General features: G+C 54.8%; 1 protein-coding gene across 1 annotated transcript in view; it reads right to left on the bottom strand.

The window, feature by feature from the left end:
- The window catches only part of CD2 (CD2 molecule), a 159,221-nt gene that overhangs the window by 38,996 nt on the left and 104,140 nt on the right, over positions 1-16,085 (bottom strand). The gene's annotated exons all lie outside the window — the stretch shown is intronic.

Here is a 16,085-nt window from a genome sequence, read left to right as displayed (position 1 = left end):
AGGATGGAGGAGACGGGCGATCACTGAATAATGAGGATGGAGGAGACGGGCGGTCACTGAATACTGAGGATGGAGGAGACGGGCGGTCACTGAATACTGAGGATGGAGGAGACGGGCGGTCACTGAATACTGAGGAGGGAGGAGACGGGCCGTCACTGAATACTGAGGATGGAGGAGACGGGCGGTCACTGAATACTGAGGATGGAGGAGACAGGCGGTCACTGAATACTGAGGTTGGAGGAGACGGGCGGTCACTGAATACTGAGGATGGAGGAGACGGGCGATCACTGAATAATGAGGATGGAGGAGACGGGCGGTCACTGAATACTGAGGATGGAGGAGACGGGCGGTCACTGAATACTGAGGACGGAGGAGATGGGCGGTCACTGAATAATGAGGATGGAGGAGACGGGCGGTCACTGAATACTGAGGATGGAGGAGACGGGCGGTCACTGAATACTGAGGAGGGAGGAGACGGGCCGTCACTGAATACTGAGGATGGAGGAGACGGGCGATCACTGAATACTGAGGATGGAGGAGATGGGCGGTCACTGAATACTGAGGACGGAGGAGATGGGCGGTCACTGAATAATGAGGATGGAGGAGACGGGCGGTCACTGAATACTGAGGATGGAGGAGACGGGCGGTCACTGAATACTGAGGACGGAGGAGACGGACGGTCACTGAATAATGAGGATGGAGGAGACGGGCGGTCACTGAATACTGAGGATGGAGGAGATGGGCGGTCACTGAATACTGAGGACGGAGGAGACGGACGGTCACTGAATACTGAGGACGGAGGAGACGGACGGTCACTGAATACTGAGGATGGAGGAGATGGGCGGTCACTGAATACTGAGGACGGAGGAGATGGGCGGTCACTAAATAATGAGGATGGAGGAGACGGGCGGTCACTGAATACTGAGGACGGAGGAGACGGGTGGTCACTGAATACTGAGGACGGTGGAGATGGGCGGTCACTGAATACTGAGGACGGAGGAGACGGGTGGTCACTGAATACTGAGGACGGTGGAGATGGGCGGTCACTGAATACTGAGGACGGAGGAGACGGGTGGTCACTGAATACTGAGGACGGAGGAGACGGGCGGTCACTGAATACTGAGGACGGAGGAGACGGGCGGTCACTGAATACTGAGGACGGAGGAGACGGGCGGTCACTGAATACTGAGGACAGAGGAGACGGGCGGTCACTGAATACTGAGGACGGAGGAGACGGGCGGTCACTGAATACTGAGGATGGAGGAGATGGTCGGTCACTGAATACTGAGGACGGAGGAGACGGGCGGTCACTGAATACTGAGGATGGAGGAGATGGGCGGTCACTGAATACTGAGGATGGAGGAGACGGGCGATCACTGAATACTGAGGACAGAGGAGATGGTCGGTCACTGAATACTGAGGATGGAGGAGACGGGCGGTCACTGAATACTGAGGATGGAGGAGATGGGCGGTCACTGAATACTGAGGATGGAGGAGATGGGCGGTCACTGAATACTGAGGATGGAGGAGATGGGCGGTCACTGAATACTGAGGACGGAGGAGATGGGCGGTCACTGAATAATGAGGATGGAGGAGACGGGCGGTCACTGAATACTGAGGATGGAGGAGACGGGCGGTCACTGAATACTGAGGACGGAGGAGACGGACGGTCACTGAATAATGAGGATGGAGGAGACGGGCGGTCACTGAATACTGAGGATGGAGGAGATGGGCGGTCACTGAATACTGAGGACGGAGGAGACGGACGGTCACTGAATACTGAGGACGGAGGAGACGGACGGTCACTGAATACTGAGGATGGAGGAGATGGGCGGTCACTGAATACTGAGGACGGAGGAGATGGGCGGTCACTGAATAATGAGGATGGAGGAGACGGGCGGTCACTGAATACTGAGGAGACGGGTGGTCACTGAATACTGAGGACGGTGGAGATGGGCGGTCACTGAATACTGAGGACGGAGGAGACGGGTGGTCACTGAATACTGAGGACGGTGGAGATGGGCGGTCACTGAATACTGAGGACGGAGGAGACGGGTGGTCACTGAATACTGAGGACGGAGGAGACGGGCGGTCACTGAATACTGAGGACGGAGGAGACGGGCGGTCACTGAATACTGAGGACGGAGGAGACGGGCGGTCACTGAATACTGAGGACAGAGGAGACGGGCGGTCACTGAATACTGAGGACGGAGGAGACGGGCGGTCACTGAATACTGAGGATGGAGGAGATGGTCGGTCACTGAATACTGAGGACGGAGGAGACGGGCGGTCACTGAATACTGAGGACGGAGGAGACAAGCGGTCACTGAATACTGAGGATGGAGGAGACGGGCGGTCACTGAATACTGAGGATGGAGGAGACGGGCAGTCACTGAATAATGAGGATGAAGAAGACGGGCGGTCACTGAATATTGAGGATGGAGGAGACGGGCGATCACTGAATAATGAGGATGAAGAAGACGGGCGGTCACTGAATACTGAGTATGGAGGAGACGGGGGGGGGGTCACTGAATACTGAGGATGGAGGAGACGGGCGATCACTGAATAATGAGGATGGAGGAGACGAGCGATCACTGAATACTGAGGAGGGAGGAGACGGGCGGTCACTGAATACTGAGGATGGAGGAGACGGGCGATCACTGAATAATGAGGATGGAGGAGACGGGCGGTCACTGAATACTGAGGATGGAGGAGACGAGCGATCACTGAATACTGAGGAGGGAGGAGACGGGCGGTCACTGAATACTGAGGACGGAGGAGACGGGCGGTCACTGAATAATGAGGACGGAGGAGACGGGCGGTCACTGAATGCTGAGGAGGGAGGAGACGGGCGGTCACTGAATACTGAGGATGGAGGAGACGGGCAGTCACTGAATACTGAGGAGGGAGGAGACGGGCGGTCACTGAATAATGAGGATGAAGAAGACGGGCGGTCACTGAATACTGAGGATGGAGGAGACGGGCGATCACTGAATAATGAGGATGGAGGAGATGGGCAATCACTGAATAATGAGGACGGAGGAGACGGGCGATCACTGAATACTGAGGATGGAGGAGACGGACGGTCACTGAATACTGAGGATGGAGGAGACGGACGGTCACTGAATACTGAGGATGGAGAAGACGGGCGATCACTGCATAATGAGGATGGAGGAGACGGGCGGTCACTGAATACTGAGGATGGAGGAGACAGGCGGTCACTGAATACTGAGGATGGAGGAGACGGGCGGTCACTGAATACTGAGGATGAAGAAGACGGGCAATCACTGAATAATGAGGATGGAGGAGACGAGCGATCACTGAATACTGAGGAGGGAGGAGACGGGCGGTCACTGAATAATGAGGACGGAGGAGACGGGCGGTCACTGAATAATGAGGACGGAGGAGACGGGCGCTCACTGAATGCTGAGGAGGGAGGAGACGGGCGGTCACTGAATACTGAGGACGGAGGAGACAAGCGGTCACTGAATACTGAGGATGGAGGAGACGGGCGGTCACTGAATACTGAGGATGGAGGAGACGGGCAGTCACTGAATAATGAGGATGAAGAAGACGGGCGGTCACTGAATACTGAGGATGGAGGAGACGGGCGATCACTGAATAATGAGGATGAAGAAGACGGGCGGTCACTGAATACTGAGTATGGAGGAGACGGGGGGGGGGGGGGGTCACTGAATACTGAGGATGGAGGAGACTGGCGATCACTGAATAATGAGGATGGAGGAGACGAGCGATCACTGAATACTGAGGAGGGAGGAGACGGGCGGTCACTGAATACTGAGGATGGAGGAGACGGGCGATCACTGAATAATGAGGATGGAGGAGACGGGCGGTCACTGAATACTGAGGATGGAGGAGACGAGCGATCACTGAATACTGAGGAGGGAGGAGACGGGCGGTCACTGAATACTGAGGACGGAGGAGACGGGCGGTCACTGAATAATTAGGACGGAGGAGACGGGCGGTCACTGAATGCTGAGGAGGGAGGAGACGGGCGGTCACTGAATACTGAGGATGGAGGAGACGGGCAGTCACTGAATACTGAGGAGGGAGGAGACGGGCGGTCACTGAATAATGAGGATGAAGAAGACGGGCGGTCACTGAATACTGAGGATGGAGGAGACGGGCGATCACTGAATAATGAGGATGGAGGAGACGGGCAGTCACTGAATACTGAGGACGGAGAAGACGGACGGTCACTGAATACTGAGGATGGAGGAGACGGACGGTCACTGAATACTGAGGATGGAGGAGACGGACGGTCACTGAATACTGAGGATGGAGAAGACGGGCGATCACTGCATAATGAGGATGGAGGAGACGGGCGGTCACTGAATAATGAGGAGGGAGGAGACGGGCGGTCACTGAATACTGAGGAGGGAGGAGACGGGCCGTCACTGAATACTGAGGATGGAGGAGACGGGCGGTCACTGAATACTGAGGAGGGAGGAGACGGGCCGTCACTGAATACTGAGGATGGAGGAGACGGGCGATCACTGAATAATGAGGATGGAGGAGAGGGGCGGTCACTGAATACTGAGGACGGAGGAGATGGGCGGTCACTGAATAATGAGGATGGAGGAGACGGGCGGTCACTGAATACTGAGGATGGAGGAGACGGGCGGTCACTGAATACTGAGGAGGGAGGAGACGGGCCGTCACTGAATACTGAGGATGGAGGAGACGGGCGATCACTGAATACTGAGGATGGAGGAGATGGGCGGTCACTGAATACTGAGGACGGAGGAGATGGGCGGTCACTGAATAATGAGGATGGAGGAGACGGGCGGTCACTGAATACTGAGGATGGAGGAGACGGGCGGTCACTGAATACTGAGGACGGAGGAGACGGACGGTCACTGAATAATGAGGATGGAGGAGACGGGCGGTCACTGAATACTGAGGATGGAGGAGATGGGCGGTCACTGAATACTGAGGACGGAGGAGACGGACGGTCACTGAATACTGAGGACGGAGGAGACGGACGGTCACTGAATACTGAGGATGGAGGAGATGGGCGGTCACTGAATACTGAGGACGGAGGAGATGGGCGGTCACTGAATAATGAGGATGGAGGAGACGGGCGGTCACTGAATACTGAGGACGGAGGAGACGGGTGGTCACTGAATACTGAGGACGGTGGAGATGGGCGGTCACTGAATACTGAGGACGGAGGAGACGGGTGGTCACTGAATACTGAGGACGGTGGAGATGGGCGGTCACTGAATACTGAGGACGGAGGAGACGGGTGGTCACTGAATACTGAGGACGGAGGAGACGGGCGGTCACTGAATACTGAGGACGGAGGAGACGGGCGGTCACTGAATACTGAGGACGAAGGAGACGGGCGGTCACTGAATACTGAGGACAGAGGAGACGGGCGGTCACTGAATACTGAGGACGGAGGAGACGGGCGGTCACTGAATACTGAGGATGGAGGAGATGGTCGGTCACTGAATACTGAGGACGGAGGAGACGGGCGGTCACTGAATACTGAGGATGGAGGAGATGGGCGGTCACTGAATACTGAGGATGGAGGAGACGGGCGATCACTGAATACTGAGGACAGAGGAGATGGTCGGTCACTGAATACTGAGGATGGAGGAGACGGGCGGTCACTGAATACTGAGGATGGAGGAGATGGGCGGTCACTGAATACTGAGGATGGAGGAGATGGGCGGTCACTGAATACTGAGGATGGAGGAGATGGGCGGTCACTGAATACTGAGGACGGAGGAGATGGGCGGTCACTGAATAATGAGGATGGAGGAGACGGGCGGTCACTGAATACTGAGGATGGAGGAGACGGGCGGTCACTGAATACTGAGGACGGAGGAGACGGACGGTCACTGAATAATGAGGATGGAGGAGACGGGCGGTCACTGAATACTGAGGATGGAGGAGATGGGCGGTCACTGAATACTGAGGACGGAGGAGACGGACGGTCACTGAATACTGAGGACGGAGGAGACGGACGGTCACTGAATACTGAGGATGGAGGAGATGGGCGGTCACTGAATACTGAGGACGGAGGAGATGGGCGGTCACTGAATAATGAGGATGGAGGAGACGGGCGGTCACTGAATACTGAGGAGACGGGTGGTCACTGAATACTGAGGACGGTGGAGATGGGCGGTCACTGAATACTGAGGACGGAGGAGACGGGTGGTCACTGAATACTGAGGACGGTGGAGATGGGCGGTCACTGAATACTGAGGACGGAGGAGACGGGTGGTCACTGAATACTGAGGACGGAGGAGACGGGCGGTCACTGAATACTGAGGACGGAGGAGACGGGCGGTCACTGAATACTGAGGACGGAGGAGACGGGCGGTCACTGAATACTGAGGACAGAGGAGACGGGCGGTCACTGAATACTGAGGACGGAGGAGACGGGCGGTCACTGAATACTGAGGATGGAGGAGATGGTCGGTCACTGAATACTGAGGACGGAGGAGACGGGCGGTCACTGAATACTGAGGACGGAGGAGACAAGCGGTCACTGAATACTGAGGATGGAGGAGACGGGCGGTCACTGAATACTGAGGATGGAGGAGACGGGCAGTCACTGAATAATGAGGATGAAGAAGACGGGCGGTCACTGAATATTGAGGATGGAGGAGACGGGCGATCACTGAATAATGAGGATGAAGAAGACGGGCGGTCACTGAATACTGAGTATGGAGGAGACGGGGGGGGGGTCACTGAATACTGAGGATGGAGGAGACGGGCGATCACTGAATAATGAGGATGGAGGAGACGAGCGATCACTGAATACTGAGGAGGGAGGAGACGGGCGGTCACTGAATACTGAGGATGGAGGAGACGGGCGATCACTGAATAATGAGGATGGAGGAGACGGGCGGTCACTGAATACTGAGGATGGAGGAGACGAGCGATCACTGAATACTGAGGAGGGAGGAGACGGGCGGTCACTGAATACTGAGGACGGAGGAGACGGGCGGTCACTGAATAATGAGGACGGAGGAGACGGGCGGTCACTGAATGCTGAGGAGGGAGGAGACGGGCGGTCACTGAATACTGAGGATGGAGGAGACGGGCAGTCACTGAATACTGAGGAGGGAGGAGACGGGCGGTCACTGAATAATGAGGATGAAGAAGACGGGCGGTCACTGAATACTGAGGATGGAGGAGACGGGCGATCACTGAATAATGAGGATGGAGGAGATGGGCAATCACTGAATAATGAGGACGGAGGAGACGGGCGATCACTGAATACTGAGGATGGAGGAGACGGACGGTCACTGAATACTGAGGATGGAGGAGACGGACGGTCACTGAATACTGAGGATGGAGAAGACGGGCGATCACTGCATAATGAGGATGGAGGAGACGGGCGGTCACTGAATACTGAGGATGGAGGAGACAGGCGGTCACTGAATACTGAGGATGGAGGAGACGGGCGGTCACTGAATACTGAGGATGAAGAAGACGGGCGATCACTGAATAATGAGGATGGAGGAGACGAGCGATCACTGAATACTGAGGAGGGAGGAGACGGGCGGTCACTGAATAATGAGGACGGAGGAGACGGGCGGTCACTGAATAATGAGGACGGAGGAGACGGGCGCTCACTGAATGCTGAGGAGGGAGGAGACGGGCGGTCACTGAATACTGAGGACGGAGGAGACAAGCGGTCACTGAATACTGAGGATGGAGGAGACGGGCGGTCACTGAATACTGAGGATGGAGGAGACGGGCAGTCACTGAATAATGAGGATGAAGAAGACGGGCGGTCACTGAATACTGAGGATGGAGGAGACGGGCGATCACTGAATAATGAGGATGAAGAAGACGGGCGGTCACTGAATACTGAGTATGGAGGAGACGGGGGGGGGGGGTCACTGAATACTGAGGATGGAGGAGACTGGCGATCACTGAATAATGAGGATGGAGGAGACGAGCGATCACTGAATACTGAGGAGGGAGGAGACGGGCGGTCACTGAATACTGAGGATGGAGGAGACGGGCGATCACTGAATAATGAGGATGGAGGAGACGGGCGGTCACTGAATACTGAGGATGGAGGAGACGAGCGATCACTGAATACTGAGGAGGGAGGAGACGGGCGGTCACTGAATACTGAGGACGGAGGAGACGGGCGGTCACTGAATAATTAGGACGGAGGAGACGGGCGGTCACTGAATGCTGAGGAGGGAGGAGACGGGCGGTCACTGAATACTGAGGATGGAGGAGACGGGCAGTCACTGAATACTGAGGAGGGAGGAGACGGGCGGTCACTGAATAATGAGGATGAAGAAGACGGGCGGTCACTGAATACTGAGGATGGAGGAGACGGGCGATCACTGAATAATGAGGACGGAGGAGACGGGCGGTCACTGAATGCTGAGGGGGGAGGAGACGGGCGATCACTGAATAATGAGGATGGAGGAGACGGGCAGTCACTGAATACTGAGGACGGAGAAGACGGACGGTCACTGAATACTGAGGATGGAGGAGACGGACGGTCACTGAATACTGAGGATGGAGGAGACGGACGGTCACTGAATACTGAGGATGGAGAAGACGGGCGATCACTGCATAATGAGGATGGAGGAGACGGGCGGTCACTGAATACTGAGGATGGAGGAGACGGGAGGTCACTGAATACTGAGGATGGAGGAGATGGGCGGTCACTGAATACTGAGGATGGAGGAGACGGGCGGTCACTGAATACTGAGGATGGAGGAGACGGGCGGTCACTGAATACTGAGGATGGAGGAGATGGGCGGTCACTGAATACTGAGGATGGAGGAGACGGGCGATCACTGAATAATAAGGATGGAGGAGACGGGCGGTCACTGAATACTGAGGATGGAGGAGACGGGCGGTCACTGAATACTGAGGATGGAGGAGACGGGCGGTCACTGAATACTGAGGATGGAGGAGACGGGCGGTCACTGAATACTGAGGATGGAGGAGACGGGCGATCACTGAATAATGAGAATGGAGGAGACGGGCGGTCACTGAATACTGAGGATGGAGGAGACGGGCGGTCACTGAATAATGAGGACGGAGGAGACGGGCGGTCACTGAATAATGAGGACGGAGGAGACGGGCGATCACTGAATACTGAGGAGACGAGCGGTCACTGAATACTGAGGACGGAGGAGACAGGCGGTCACTGAATACTGAGGATGGAGGAGACGGGCGATCACTGAATACTGAGGACAGAGGAGACGGGCGGTCACTGAATACTGAGGACGGAGGAGACGGGCGGTCACTGAATACTGAGGATGGAGGAGATGGGCGGTCACTGAATACTGAGGATGGAGAAGATGGGCGATCACTGCATAATGAGGATGGAGGAGACGGGCGGTCACTGAATACTGAGGATGGAGGAGACAGGCGGTCACTGAATACTGAGGATGGAGGAGACGGGCGGTCACTGAATACTGAGGATGGAGGAGACGGGCGATCACTGAATAATGAGGATGGAGGAGACGGGCGGTCACTGAATACTGAGGATGGAGGAGACGGGCGGTCACTGAATACTGAGGATGGAGGAGACGGGCGGTCACTGAATACTGAGGAGGGAGGAGACGGGCGGTCACTGAATACTGAGGATGGAGGAGACGGGCGATCACTGAATAATGAGGATGGAGGAGAGGGGCGGTCACTGAATACTGAGGATGGAGGAGACGGGCGATCACTGAATAATGAGGATGGAGGAGACGGGCGGTCACTGAATACTGAGGATGGAGGAGACGGGCGGTCACTGAATACTGAGGATGGAGGAGACGGGCGGTCACTGAATACTGAGGATGGAGGAGACGGGCGGTCACTGAATACTGAGGATGGAGGAGACGGGCGGTCACTGAATACTGAGGATGGAGGAGACGGGCGATCACTGAATAATGAGGATGGAGGAGACGGGCGGTCATTGAATACTGAGGATGGAGGAGACGGGCGGTCACTGAATAATGAGGACGGAGGAGACGGGCGGTCACTGAATAATGAGGACGGAGGAGACGAGTGATCACTGAATACTGAGGAGACGAGCGGTCACTGAATACTGAGGACAGAGGAGACGGGCGGTCACTGAATACTGAGGACGGAGGAGACGGGCGGTCACTGAATACTGAGGATGGAGGAGATGGGCGGTCACTGAATACTGAGGATGGAGAAGATGGGCGATCACTGCATAATGAGGATGGAGGAGACGGGCGTTCACTGAATACTGAGGATGGAGGAGACGGGCGATCACTGAATAATGAGGATGGAGGAGACGGGCGGTCACTGAATACTGAGGATGGAGGAGACGGGCGGTCACTGAATACTGAGGATGGAGGAGACGGGCGGTCACTGAATACTGAGGAGGGAGGAGACGGGCCGTCACTGAATACTGAGGATGGAGGAGACGGGCGGTCACTGAATACTGAGGATGGAGGAGACAGGCGGTCACTGAATACTGAGGTTGGAGGAGACGGGCGGTCACTGAATACTGAGGATGGAGGAGACGGGCGATCACTGAATAATGAGGATGGAGGAGACGGGCGGTCACTGAATACTGAGGATGGAGGAGACGGGCGGTCACTGAATACTGAGGATGGAGGAGACGGGCGGTCACTGAATACTGAGGAGGGAGGAGACGGGCCGTCACTGAATACTGAGGATGGAGGAGACGGGCGATCACTGAATAATGAGGATGGAGGAGAGGGGCGGTCACTGAATACTGAGGATGGAGGAGACGGGCGATCACTGAATAATGAGGATGGAGGAGACGGGCGGTCACTGAATACTGAGGATGGAGGAGACGGGCGGTCACTGAATACTGAGGATGGAGGAGACGGGCGGTCACTGAATAATGAGGACGGAGGAGACGGGCGATCACTGAATACTGAGGATGGAGGAGACGGGCGGTCACTGAATACTGAGGAGACGAGCGGTCACTGAATACTGAGGACGGAGGAGATGGGCGGTCACTGAATACTGAGGATGGAGGAGACGGGCGATCACTGAATACTGAGGACAGAGGAGATGGGCGGTCACTGAATACTGAGGACGGAGGAGACGGGCGGTCACTGAATACTGAGGAGACGAGCGGTCACTGAATACTGAGGATGGAGGAGATGGGCGGTCACTGAATACTGAGGATGGAGGAGACGGGCGATCACTGAATACTGAGGACAGAGGAGATGGTCGGTCACTGAATACTGAGGATGGAGGAGACGGGCGGTCACTGAATACTGAGGATGGAGGAGATGGGCGGTCACTGAATACTGAGGATGGAGGAGATGGGCGGTCACTGAATACTGAGGATGGAGGAGATGGGCGGTCACTGAATACTGAGGACGGAGGAGATGGGCGGTCACTGAATAATGAGGATGGAGGAGACGGGTGGTCACTGAATACTGAGGATGGAGGAGACAGGCGGTCACTGAATACTGAGGACGGAGGAGACGGACGGTCACTGAATAATGAGGATGGAGGAGACGGGCGGTCACTGAATACTGAGGATGGAGGAGATGGGCGGTCACTGAATACTGAGGACGGAGGAGACGGACGGTCACTGAATACTGAGGACGGAGGAGACGGACGGTCACTGAATACTGAGGATGGAGGAGATGGGCGGTCACTGAATACTGAGGACGGAGGAGATGGGCGGTCACTGAATAATGAGGATGGAGGAGACGGGCGGTCACTGAATACTGAGGACGGAGGAGACGGGTGGTCACTGAATACTGAGGACGGTGGAGATGGGCGGTCACTGAATACTGAGGACGGAGGAGACGGGTGGTCACTGAATACTGAGGACGGTGGAGATGGGCGGTCACTGAATACTGAGGACGGAGGAGACGGGTGGTCACTGAATACTGAGGACGGAGGAGACGGGCGGTCACTGAATACTGAGGACGGAGGAGACGGGCGGTCACTGAATACTGAGGACGGAGGAGACGGGCGGTCACTGAATACTGAGGACGGAGGAGACGGGCGGTCACTGAATAATGAGGATGGAGGAGAGGGGCGGTCACTGAATACTGAGGATGGAGGAGACGGGCGATCACTGAATAATGAGGATGGAGGAGACGGGCGGTCACTGAATACTGAGGATGGAGGAGACGGGCGGTCACTGAATACTGAGGATGGAGGAGACGGGCGGTCACTGAATACTGAGGATGGAGGAGACGGGCGGTCACTGAATACTGAGGATGGAGGAGACGGGCGGTCACTGAATACTGAGGATGGAGGAGACGGGCGATCACTGAATAATGAGGATGGAGGAGACGGGCGGTCACTGAATACTGAGGATGGAGGAGACGGGCGGTCACTGAATAATGAGGACGGAGGAGACGGGCGGTCACTGAATAATGAGGACGGAGGAGACGAGTGATCACTGAATACTGAGGAGACGAGCGGTCACTGAATACTGAGGACAGAGGAGACGGGCGGTCACTGAATACTGAGGACGGAGGAGACGGGCGGTCACTGAATACTGAGGATGGAGGAGATGGGCGGTCACTGAATACTGAGGATGGAGAAGATGGGCGATCACTGCATAATGAGGATGGAGGAGACGGGCGTTCACTGAATACTGAGGATGGAGGAGACGGGCGATCACTGAATAATGAGGATGGAGGAGACGGGCGGTCACTGAATACTGAGGATGGAGGAGACGGGCGGTCACTGAATACTGAGGATGGAGGAGACGGGCGGTCACTGAATACTGAGGAGGGAGGAGACGGGCCGTCACTGAATACTGAGGATGGAGGAGACGGGCGGTCACTGAATACTGAGGATGGAGGAGACAGGCGGTCACTGAATACTGAGGTTGGAGGAGACGGGCGGTCACTGAATACTGAGGATGGAGGAGACGGGCGATCACTGAATAATGAGGATGGAGGAGACGGGCGGTCACTGAATACTGAGGATGGAGGAGACGGGCGGTCACTGAATACTGAGGATGGAGGAGACGGGCGGTCACTGAATACTGAGGAGGGAGGAGACGGGCCGTCACTGAATACTGAGGATGGAGGAGACGGGCGATCACTGAATAATGAGGATGGAGGAGAGGGGCGGTCACTGAATACTGAGGATGGAGGAGACGGGCGATCACTGAATAATGAGGATGGAGGAGACGGGCGGTCACTGAATACTGAGGATGGAGGAGACGGGCGGTCACTGAATACTGAGGATGGAGGAGACGGGCGGTCACTGAATAATGAGGACGGAGGAGACGGGCGATCACTGAATACTGAGGATGGAGGAGACGGGCGGTCACTGAATACTGAGGAGACGAGCGGTCACTGAATACTGAGGACGGAGGAGATGGGCGGTCACTGAATACTGAGGATGGAGGAGACGGGCGATCACTGAATACTGAGGACAGAGGAGATGGGCGGTCACTGAATACTGAGGACGGAGGAGACGGGCGGTCACTGAATACTGAGGAGACGAGCGGTCACTGAATACTGAGGATGGAGGAGATGGGCGGTCACTGAATACTGAGGATGGAGGAGACGGGCGATCACTGAATACTGAGGACAGAGGAGATGGTCGGTCACTGAATACTGAGGATGGAGGAGACGGGCGGTCACTGAATACTGAGGATGGAGGAGATGGGCGGTCACTGAATACTGAGGATGGAGGAGATGGGCGGTCACTGAATACTGAGGATGGAGGAGATGGGCGGTCACTGAATACTGAGGACGGAGGAGATGGGCGGTCACTGAATAATGAGGATGGAGGAGACGGGTGGTCACTGAATACTGAGGATGGAGGAGACAGGCGGTCACTGAATACTGAGGACGGAGGAGACGGACGGTCACTGAATAATGAGGATGGAGGAGACGGGCGGTCACTGAATACTGAGGATGGAGGAGATGGGCGGTCACTGAATACTGAGGACGGAGGAGACGGACGGTCACTGAATACTGAGGACGGAGGAGACGGACGGTCACTGAATACTGAGGATGGAGGAGATGGGCGGTCACTGAATACTGAGGACGGAGGAGATGGGCGGTCACTGAATAATGAGGATGGAGGAGACGGGCGGTCACTGAATACTGAGGACGGAGGAGACGGGTGGTCACTGAATACTGAGGACGGTGGAGATGGGCGGTCACTGAATACTGAGGACGGAGGAGACGGGTGGTCACTGAATACTGAGGACGGTGGAGATGGGCGGTCACTGAATACTGAGGACGGAGGAGACGGGTGGTCACTGAATACTGAGGACGGAGGAGACGGGCGGTCACTGAATACTGAGGACGGAGGAGACGGGCGGTCACTGAATACTGAGGACGGAGGAGACGGGCGGTCACTGAATACTGAGGACGGAGGAGACGGGCGGTCACTGAATAATGAGGATGGAGGAGACGGGCGGTCACTGAATAATGAGGATGGAGGAGACGGGCGGTCACTGAATACTGAGGACGGAGGAGACGGGCGGTCACTGAATACTGAGGACAGAGGAGACGGGCGGTCACTGAATACTGAGGACGGAGGAGACGGGCGGTCACTGAATACTGAGGATGGAGGAGATGGTCGGTCACTGAATACTGAGGACGGAGGAGACGGGCGGTCACTGAATACTGAGGATGGAGGAGACGGGCGATCACTGAATACTGAGGATGGAGGAGACGGGCGGTCACCAGATACGGAGGGGGTTTACATTTCTGTTTTTTTCAGTCATTTTGTATTTTGTTAATTAATAAAAAATACCTCTTTTATTATTGTAAATTTACAGCATTTTTTGCATCGGCTGAAACTTTTCCTGCGGTGCTGTATATTGTGCTATGTCTGTGTGACTGATGTGTGACTGATGTGTGACTGATGTGTGATTGATGAGTGATTGATGTGTGACTGATGTGTGATTGATGTGTGATTGATGTGTGATTGATGTGTGATGAGGGATTGATGTGTGATTGATGTGTGATTGATGTGTGATTGATGTGTGATTGATGTGTGATTGATGTGTGATTGACGAGTGATTGATGTGTGATTGATGTGTGATTGATGTGTGATTGACGTGTGATTGATGTGTGACTGACGAGTGATTGATGAGTGATTGATGAGTGATTGATGAGTGACTGATGTGTGATTGATGTGTGACTGATGTGTGACTGATGTGTGACTGATGTGTGATTGATGAGTGATTGATGTGTGATTGATGTGTGATTGATGTGTGATTGATGTGTGATTGATGTGTGATTGACGAGTGATTGATGTGTGATTGATGTGTGATTGATGTGTGATTGACGTGTGATTGATGTGTGACTGACGAGTGATTGATGAGTGATTGATGAGTGATTGATGAGTGACTGATGTGTGATTGATGTGTGACTGATGTGTGACTGATGTGTGACTGATGAGTGACTGATGTGTGATTGAGGAGTGACTGATGTGTGATTGATGTGTGACTGATGTGTGACTGATGTGTGACTGATGTGTGATTGATGAGTGACTGATGTGTGATTGATGAGTGACTGATGTGTGACTGATGTGTGACTGACGTGTGATTGACTTGTGATTGATGTGTGACTGACGAGTGATTGATGAGTGATTGATGAGTGATTGATGTGTGATTGATGTGTGACTGACGTGTGACTGACGTGTGACTGACGTGTGATTGACGTGTGATTGACGTGTGACTGATGTGTGACTGATGTGTGATTGACGAGTGATTGACGTGTGACTGACATGTGACTGACGTGTGATTGATGAGTGATTGATGAGTGACTGATGTGTGCTGATGTGTGATTGACGTGTGATTGACGTGTGACTGATGTGTGACTGACGTGTGATTGATGAGTGATTGATGAGTGATTGACGAGTGACTGACGTGTGATTGATGTGTGATGAGGGATTGATGTGTGACTTACGTGTGACTGATGTTTGACTGATGTGTGACTGATGTGTGATTGACGTGTGATTGACGTGTGACTGATGTGTGACTGGCGTGTGATTGATGTGTGACTGATGTGTGACTGACGTGTGACTGACGTGTGACTGATGTGTGACTGACATGTGACTGATGTGTGACTGATGTGTGACTGATGTGTGACTGATGTGTGATGAGGGATTGATGTGTGACTGATGTG

Source organism: Anomaloglossus baeobatrachus, chromosome 2 (assembly GCF_048569485.1).
Source record: "Anomaloglossus baeobatrachus isolate aAnoBae1 chromosome 2, aAnoBae1.hap1, whole genome shotgun sequence".
Taxonomy (NCBI): domain Eukaryota; kingdom Metazoa; phylum Chordata; class Amphibia; order Anura; family Aromobatidae; genus Anomaloglossus; species Anomaloglossus baeobatrachus.
The sequence above is the reverse complement of the archived record's forward strand: the minus strand, read 5'-3'. Positions and strand labels throughout refer to the sequence as shown.